Source organism: Falco biarmicus, chromosome 1, assembly GCF_023638135.1.
Source record: "Falco biarmicus isolate bFalBia1 chromosome 1, bFalBia1.pri, whole genome shotgun sequence".
Classification (NCBI taxonomy): Eukaryota; Metazoa; Chordata; class Aves; order Falconiformes; family Falconidae; genus Falco; species Falco biarmicus.
In genome coordinates this window covers 97,558,481-97,568,762 of record NC_079288.1, presented here as the reverse complement: position 1 = coordinate 97,568,762, position 10,282 = coordinate 97,558,481, and positions in this window count along the sequence as shown.

Here is a 10,282-nt window from a genome sequence, read left to right as displayed (position 1 = left end):
GCGGCTATTCTTTCAATAGGTCCAAGCCAATGTTCGTAGGGAAAACCTGATTAAATGACAACTGTTCAAACAGATCTGATTCAGAAAATCTTTTGTAAATTAGCATTCTACCACATGCTGAAGCAGAGCTGTTGAGTAACAGACTCTCTGGCCTTCTAGAAAGCTGTCTACCTAAAAATGTATAATCCTCATAAAGGTATATTAAATAGACAATATCAACCTGTGAACACTTACAGAAGTCTTCTAGTGCAAAAAGCCAACAACATGTATTACATTAAATACAGCTGAGGTTTTTTTTTTCCTGATTTTATGTGGAATTAGCTACCTTGGCTGAATAAGTTAGCTTTAAAGAAGGAACATACTTGGGTGTGGTGTTGTGGGGGTTTTATTTTTTACATATATGTGTGTATGTGTATATACATACATTTATAATATATATGATAAATGTATATGAGTGTCTGTGACTGTATGTATGTCTGTGTATGTATTTATATTTAAGTTCTCTAGAGGTACCTGGCACGTGACCTCGATTTGAATATGGAAGATTTTAGTTTAGTGAACGCAGATGACCCAAATTATCAAGTTAAACTTCATAACATTGAATTCTGACAGGTTTGCAAAACACAGTTGTTACAGATATGAGTGACAACATGACTGTTTTGCAACAGTATATGTATGAGAAGAGAACATAATTGAGAATTACTCAGCTAATAAATGGAGATTAATCTCCCGAAAGATAATCACCTCTCATCATAACCTAGGAAGTTGCTGTTCAAGTGTAGGCAGTTAGGTACCTCTAGGGATGACTTAGCAATGGTGTCTCTTATAGCTTTATACAAATGTCTCAATTCACTGGAGTCTAGATTAGCCAATTGCTTCTTATTCTTAGTAATTAATACTTAAGATGTATTAGCTTTGAGAACACTGCAGAAATTGCAGCTAGATTACTGGTAGTAAGTATGCTCTCACTTTCTTACTGTAGATAGCCTTTGTTTCTTATCCAGGCAAATTACATCTGCAGTCTAAGTAACAGGGTCAGTTCTGGGGTGTTTTTTCTCTACTCGCTCATATAACTTCACTGATATTAGTCCAAATAAAGCGATGTAAGCAGGTGTAACTCATTTGTCAGGTTCTTAATTTAATGGCAAGGTCACATCCCTACTACCTTTAGAAAAAGTAAAAAAAAAATAAACCACAATGAAATATATATATATATCTGTGTTACAATGCTTCTTCAAAGCCAGGTTGTTCAGACTCTTAACACCAAGAAATAATAACACAAGACAAAATAAAGATAAGAGGTTTATTAGTTTGGTTCTGTTTTTTAACAATACATGATTAACTAGTGATCAGGGAACTGTACACTGAGAACAATGTCAACAGCGCAGTAGGCATGCCAATAGCTATACACTTACAAAATATTAATAAATAACCACAAATTTCTGAACACTCTTCCTTAACAAATTCCTTAAAATCTTAATGACATGGACACATTCACAGTCACATGCACTCCAACCGTGCCTCACAGGGCACATGGATTACACTAGACTCTATCTCTCGGCATTGTGGGGTACCCTACTTGCACACACCTGTGTTGGAGATGTGGGTGCTCCAGCCTTATGTGTACCCATGCAGCCCACTCTCTGTGATTTGCTAGTGTATACACATGTGATGAAGCCCCCCCCAAGGAGGCCAGATGCCACCCCAGCCCCAAAAGGTGCCTGTGCCTCATACCATTAAACTAGGAGATGGTGCAGACTCCTTGCAGTATCTGATGAGGTCACTCTGTCCAGCATGAGTAAAGGCTTCTGGTAGCACCGAATGATTGTAAAGGTATTCCTCTCTTCTCACACAAAATTTCATACTTTCATATCTCTTTTCGAGACAACTCATCTGTTTTTGTTTGGTTGGGTTTATTACCCAAAATTTTCATGGTCATTCCTTGATTATTGTTTAATCCAATAGGTATTCATCACCTTTGTTGTTTATCAGTGTGGTTTTTCAGTTGGTTGGTTAGGTATGGGGTTGGTTGTTCGGGGTTTTTTTGACAAGTATCCTCTCAAACAGCTTTCAGTATTCCATTCATATCTACTGTTTGCATTCACATTCCTGTCTTATCAGATATTGTTACCCAGGCTGTTTTACCAAGGGAAAGCCCTTAGGGTTCCTCCACAAAGATGTAGTACTTCTAGTTTTTATGCCACCACAGCATTGTTACAAGAGTAGCCTGAACTTAAGATCCCACCTGTATTAGTGAAATATTGAAGTCCGATGACAAAGGATACTCCAGATCTCCCCAGACAGCTTAAATAACAGAATGACGTCATATATCCTATATTCAAGCAGTATGTGTATGTGTGGGTTCTTTTTGTGTAGTTAACCACATTCAAATTCTGTTCTTCCAGGCCCTCTAAACAATGTTTGCTTGTGGCTTGCATTAACACAGCATGAGATGAGATTTAGTGCACAATTTTTTCCACAGGTTGGAATTAAAAATTCACAACTAATTTTTAAGATCATCTTCCAGATGTGTTAGAAGCAGGGACAATAACACTTAGAAGCAGCTATGTCTTCAGCTGTTGAAAGGGTAGATTCTTGTGGATTTGATTTCTACAGTTAACCTCATGCATAAGAGATATTTTGGGTTTGGTTTTTTTGTTGTTTGTTTGTTGGTTTTTTTTTTTCCCTCAGTACTGGTAGTGCACACACTCTGTTTGTCCTCTGTGCATTATGACAGCTGTGATTATGAGCCTACGTAGCCTCCATTTCAGCTATGTTTTATTTCTATTCAAGATATCTGAATTCATTTTACCAGAGTAATGTGAAGTAAAAATAATGAAGAGCTTAGGTTATTCTCAAAAACTGGTTTGTGGAAAATTTGTTAATGTAACAAAACTCCTGCCCTGCTTGTTCATCTTCTGGGCAGATAACTGTGTGAGAAGCTAACTTACAGTCTACTTCGAGTTACCTGGTTCTTTACTGTCTTGAGACAATATAATCTTGTGTGCTATGGCCAGTGCTTAGTGGAAGTGAGTGTGCATGTAAGATGTCTGGTGGGAGTGTACTCTAAGTATCTGAGTTCTCATTTATCTGGCTAGCAGACCAGTGGCTGTCAGGCACCCTAACCTCCTACACAAGCCTAAGGCTTCACACAGGTATCTCTTATTTCAGCTGCTTAAACACTTCCTAAAATTTAAAATCTAAAAAAAGGGTTAAATAATGTGATGTGGCTTAAGCTGAGCTCATGCCCCAAACATGTTGAAAGGGAAAAGTTATTATTCCTGTTCCTTCAACTGGCTCTGTTTGTCTTTCTCTGCAGTAATTCAATTTTGTTTTACCAATCTGTTGGACAGTTCTTTGTTTTTTTGGTGGTTTATGGATTTTTGTGTTTGTGTTATTTTGGGCTTTTTTGGGGTTTTTTGTAGGTGTGCATCTGTTTTTTCTGTGTGGTGTGGGTTTTTGGGGGGCAGTTTTTGTTTGTTTGGAGTTTGTTTTGGGTGAGTGGTTTGGAGTTTTTTGTTTGTTTTTGGGTTTTGTGATACAAGATATCTGGTACAGTTGAAAGGATCAAATGAATGCCAGTGGAAAGTGGGGGAGTCAACATGGGACTGTTCTTCTGGAAAATATGTTTAGAGTTGTAAGAGGTATCAACTTTACCCTGTATTCCCTGAGAAAATGCCAGATTCATATGTCCATACACAACCCCCAACAATGAAGTCTCAAATTTGAACTGAGGACCCCATCTTCTGCTGTAGTAAAACAGTGTTTGAGCTATAAACGTTTTATATTACTATACACTAGAAAACCAGAATATAACTAAAGGAAAAATAACCCATCATGGAGTGTGCCCCCAATATCCCTTTGCACTAATGTACTTTCATGCTATTGGATTCATCATGCAGAACTGTGCTTTTGCACAATAGTTGCTATAATGTGCCTCTGGGCTTTACTGTAATAAATAATTACAACCATAATAACACAAACCAGGCACAGCAGCTTTTTTTTAATTTTTTTTTTTTTTTACTTTAGAAATGAATCTGCCTGTGAGGCAATTTTCTTTGTTATACATCACTTGAAAACATTTTGCTTGCTCTTACTCTACCCCCATACTTCCTTTTTTCAAGCTCATGTTCAAACAGTTTTTATATCTACATAAATGTTTCATTCTTGTAACTTGTTTTAGTGAACAAAGAACTAGGGTCATTTCCATGCATGTGAGACTGTAAAACTTCAAAGACAGACATTTGATCAGGACTTAAGCTGCAAAATAAAGCGTAGTGAATTCTTTCTTTTGGTGTGATCTCCTTAATATATTACTCAAACAGTTCGTTGTTGTGCATGTGAAAGTTTAAGAAGCATTAGCATTCTAATGTTGTTATGTGCTCACTGAAGGATCAAGGGAGATATGATCAGTCATGGTCACTGAGTTTATTCATGAATGGGAAATGCATAGAAGGTGGAAGTGGTAATGGGCTACCTAGGCAAAAGATGAAGATTTTGCCTGAACATGCAGGAATAGAGCTAGGAAAGCCAAAGCTTAGCTGGATTTGAAACTAGAGAGCAATGTGAAAGGTATTAAGAGTTTTTCTTAGTTCAGCAGCAAAAGGAAGTGTAAGGAAAACGAGGTGCTGCTTGCTGTTCAGTGGGGCAGGTGATGAAGGACAAGGAAAAGACTGAAGGCCTGAAAGCCCTCCCACCACTTGATTTGCTCCCCTCCCTCCATTCTCCAGCCCTCACTAAACAGATAATGCTCCAGGTCCCTTGGGCCCCTTTACACTACTAGTAGAAGATGAGCAGAAGCTATTCCTCTAACATGGAGGAAGCTGGGGAGAACCTAATCCTACTGTGTATACACAGATGCATGGGACTGGATGGCATGCTTCCAAAGAAGCTGAGGAAGCTGAGCAATGTTGTTAAAGGACTTTTTTTAAAAAAAAATTATATACTTTAGATATATATTAAAAATAATACTTTTATAAACTCTTATAAAGGTCATGGTGATAATAATGAGGAATTTTGATGACTGTAAAAAGATGTCATGTTTATCTTAAAGAAGGGCAAGGAGAACTCAAAAGGGTACAGGCTGGTCAGTCTGACCTCAGTGTCTTGAATGGGTTTACACTGATGTCTGTATTTACTAATTTGCTTTCACTTGTGATAGGTCTGCTCTATGATTCTGTGCTAAATATATTTTTGAAGAGGGCATTGCCTACTTCACGTGCTTAAGACGAGTCTGAATTCTCAAAATCCCATCAAGCTTTGGATATTTCTTAATTGCTTTAATTTTTACCCCTTTTAAATTAATTTTAACATTTATGATCCCCTTGCATGTAATTTCAGTGCAGCAATACTATTTTTAGCTCTTGTCCTATTGTTTTGAGTAGCATTTTTCATTCTCTTTACAAGTGCCCTCCATAACTTGGGTGTCAGAAGGTGCTGCTATAAACCACCTGCCAACAAGTTCCCATGGAGCTCAAACACCCATATTGGCCTCATCTCAGATCTGTTAAAGTCTTATGTTCTCACTTTCTTGGTACCTCTATTTCTATTACAATGTTATAATAAGAGAAAACCAACTTCTCTTCTTGATTCTTGAAGTACAATTGTGACAACATCTTCCTATTCTAATCAAAGAAATGTAAACATAAAGCTAAAGGATTCACAAGGGTGGAAGGAGGGACGTAAAGCTCTATGACTAGGAAGAGAATGCAGAAACTGGTCTTTTTTGTATTCATTAATCTTCCAGAAAATTCAATTTGTAATAAGGGCACTCCATTCTTGTCTTTCCAAATAAGCTAGATGCTGTGCTATAGTCTAATAGAAACCTCAAAAAATAAAGGCTGTGAGGAAGAATATGTTTGAGGCATATTGAAGCAGCATGGGTAGGTATACCACAGACATGCTGTTTCTAGTCCTTGCTGAAGGACAACACAGAACTGTGTTGGGACAGTCAGTATCACCTCTGTAACCTTTTACGAGCAGGGAAACAATTTCCTCTAGCTGCAGCTCAAAGGCTGCTCTGAGTTGCTCTAACTCCATAATCAAACTCAAAGATGTGGAGTGAGTGACACTGAGTAATCTTAGTCTAGCTTTATATTTTTGGGAATTTCTCACTTTGTAGCCTTTCGCTGTGCCCCCTGCAGTGTTGATCGTGCCCTATTCTGACCTGGAGAAACAGCAGGAAGGTACACCTATTTTAAGGTGATAAATTGTCACTTGTTGCATAGACTGATTGAACAAAAGTATTTTCCGAAGTGGCTTGTTTATGTTATTTCAAAACAGCAGGTTTGTGATGCTTACCAAGCATGTGATTTTCTCAAACCCATTTTATTAAACAATTTTTAACTGGAGCAACATAAAACAAAAATCTTAGACCTTCTCTTTGAAGAATATAATGTTTTATGTATCATTATGGGTATAAATTATTTTTTTTAGAATTAGAAAAAGATCATATAGATCCAGTGAAACTAATTCAGGTAAAATTAGTCTTAAATGAGAATAAAATATTTACATATTACATTAGAAAGAATAAAGCTTACTAATTTCCAAGATAGCAGTGCATTGTATTCATCTTGATGTTTTATTTCTTGCACTCTCATTGGGGAGTTTTAGGGAGGCACACAGCAGGGCCTGCATTCAAAATTTGGACAAAAACTATTCTAATACAGGTGGAACTCTATATCTAATTATTTGCCAAGTGGTCTATAAAAGATCAGCTCCAGTCATAGGCTTCACGACAGGTGGGAAAATAAATTGTTCAAGATAAGACACAAATTATGGACAAAGTTCAGCTGACTACCAGAATATATAATTGTATTTTGATATGTCACAGAGTATGACAGTCTTACCTCATTTAGATTTTGTAAACTTGAAATGTTTGGCTGAAAAATAGTAGGAGACATGTATAAAAACTTAATTCTTGAGAAATTTAAATTTGACCTTGAAAAACAGATCCAGAACAAGTTAGGAAAACACCTTTCTTGAATACAATCTTAAATTACAATAGTGTACTGTTTAATATTTTATTACATTTATTGTATGGATGAATATATATATTTATATATATAAATCACCTATCAACATATTGATAATATCCATAAATGTGCCACTGATAGTCTGAGGGACAAAAATTTTAACATATGAACTTCAGCAGAATACAAAATATACTGCATAATATGCTGATAACAAGCAAGAAAACATTAATAATGATGACAAAAATATCCCCACCAAACAAACAGTAAGACTCCTTGAAAAGCAATTCCAGCACAAGAACATTTGAGGCTTGAATACAGTGTGTAAGCAAAGAATATGATTAAGGGTGTGTGGCTGCCACTTTGCAACACTTCAAGGGCTGTGCAACATAATTGGTACTGAAAGTTGACATCCCTAGAGTAGCTCACCATTATATCTGTTAGAAACCTGAGTTTGATCTATCATGCCTTGGCTACGCATTTCTATGTATAGCTGCTTACTGCACATTTAATGCTGTATAGCCATAATTACATATGTGATCTGCATCTGCATGCATGTAAATCATCTATCACAATGCTGATTAATAAATGCAAAGGCAGCTTTTATCAAAGCTACTGATCCACTGTAACTTAGCATCTGCAAATGCCAGGCTAATGGTAAGGATGTATGTAACATGGATTTAAATGGTCAGTGTTAGAGGACACTGGCCAAGCAATAGATCAGCAGATAGAGAACACTTATACTATGCTGTTTGGTATTGCTTATTCCACCTGAAGTTGAGCTTGCCCTTAAATGTTTTATTCTCCCTTTAGTTCAAGGTTTGACTGTGTTATGCTTTCCTCCTCCATGGCCCAACATCTGATGGAAAAGCAGTGTTTTTATCTCAAACAATACGGACACTCAAGAGCTGGCCCTGAGAAGGTTGGATTGCTTACACTAAGCAGTGTGGTGAGGTGCAGAGGTGCTCGTGACTCAACAGAATTATAGCTCTTTCATCAGTCATAGCATCACCTTTAGTCCTGTCTGCATGGCAGCACTACTTTGCTTATTTGTATCTCAGCTCAACACAGCATTGTACGGTTTGGATGCAGATGATTCCCCTTCATTTCAGCTAAGGGGATCTTAAGACCAAACAGTGTAGTCTTATTTCAAATTTGCAAGAAACAAAATAGGAAGGAGAGAGGTAGAGGCAGAAGGCTGGTTTGCTGCAAAAGGCAAGAAGATGACCAAGGTATTATGATGGCTGGAAAATAGCATATGACTCCATCTGTCATTTGGAAACTTTCTTGAAATCCTAGAATTGCTTTCAAAGTCTGGAATATCAGTATCAGCAATAGATTCAGCTGGGAACACATAAGACCCTCTGCAAATGTGCTTCATACCTGATTTATGTGTATTCAGTAAGTCCAGCCTCTCCTGAGTGTGAGGCTTAACATGTAGTACACTTCACTACTGTTACCTACAGATCCTATACATATGAAGTTATCTGTGAATGTAATGCAGTGAGTCTCTGCATAGATTTTCAGGTGACACATTTACTTTAATATCCTATATGATTCTTCTGTCTGCAGGGTGTTTTGGGTAGCAATAGATCGTGTCCAAAGCAATATGACATAAATTAGGTTAAAATGTTTAATGATATGTCTTAGACAAGTAGGACTTGCAGGACTGGGTAACTACAAATCTTGTTTTGATAACTAGACATATACCAATGGAGCTGAATCACTGATTGCCTCTGAGGATTTGACCCTATTAGTGTAAACAATTTAATAAATTTTATTATGGTGCCTATAAGTGAATATACATATTCACACATCTTTAAAAGGACATGAGATAAATGTCTGTTTAAATGATTGTTTATACATCTACAATTCCAAGTTATGTCTTTCAGCCGTGTGGAAGCACATCCAAGCTAGTACTGCATATTAAAAAAAACCAAAAACTTGAAAATAATAAATTCATAGGATGATTCAGGTTGAAAGGGATCTGAAGAGACCTGTAGCCCAACCTTCTGCTCAAAGTAGGGTCAGCTGTGAGGTCAGACCAAGATGGTCAATGTTTAAACCAGGTGGTCCTTGAAAAACCCCAAGAATGGAGACTGCACAGCCTTTCTGGGTAGCCCGCTCCTATGCTTGACTATCCTCACAGGGGAAGAAGTTTGTGTTTATATTCAGCCTGAACTTCTTGTGTTTCATCTTGTGCCTGTTGCCTGTCATCCTCTTCTGAAGTACCTCTGAACAACTTGGCTTTGTTATCTTGGTGACATTCTCATCAGTACTTGGGGGCTGCTGTTAGGTTGGCCCAGAGCTGTCCCTTCTCCAGCTCCATCATCTTTTCACAGAGCAAGTTCTCCAGCTCTGGACCAGCTGTGCTAAAATCAAACCACTTTGTCAGCCTCTTCCTTCTATAAGGGAGCCCAAAACTGGACTCTTGATGTAGTGCTGAAAGGGGAATAATCACTCCTGTGTATCTCCTGGTTGTGCTTCTGTTAGTACAGCCCAAGATGCTCTCTTCTTTCTTTGCTGCCAGGGTGCCCTGCTTGCTTATGCCCAACTTGCATCCACCAGCACTGCCAGGCTATTTCCAGCAGAGTGGCTCCTCTGACAGTTGCAGGGTGCTCTCCCTTTTCAAGCACAGGACTTGGCATTTGTACTCACTGAGGAGCCTTGGTGAGGTTTCTGTTACCTGTTCCTTCATCCTGCCTACTCTGGATGACCATCCTGCTTTCAACTGTATTAGGTGATCTACTGATTTGACATCAACTGCAAGCTTGATAAGAGCGCGCTCCATTCACCACCTCTGGGTCATTGATAAAGTTGTTAAACAGCACAGGTCCAAGGATAAACCCCTCTACTTGTCACTGGTCTCCAGGTAGGGAAAGAGCCATTAACCACCACCTTCTGAGTTCCATCAGGTGCGGGGTGGTTTTTTCATCCAGTTAGATTTTTAAAATTTTTATGCATCCATCCAGACTGTAATGTCCTAACTGGGATCGAAGAATAAGGCAGGAGATTGATGTCAAGGCTTTCAACACTAAGAAAATTATCTCCACTGGTCTAACCTCATCCATAAATCTGTTTGGTTTTTTTAATCACAGGAAGCAAACAGGTTTCTCAGTATTGGTTTACACTTGGCCAACACTGACTCTTCCCAAGCACTTTGTCCTTCATGTGCCCATAATTATGTTTCAGGAGGACTTGATCCTTGATTTTTCCAGGCACCAAAGTGAAGCTGGTTGGCCTGTAGTTCTCCAAAGTTGACATATTAGCCTTTTTGAAGACAACTGCAACATTTGCCTTTCTCCAGTTCT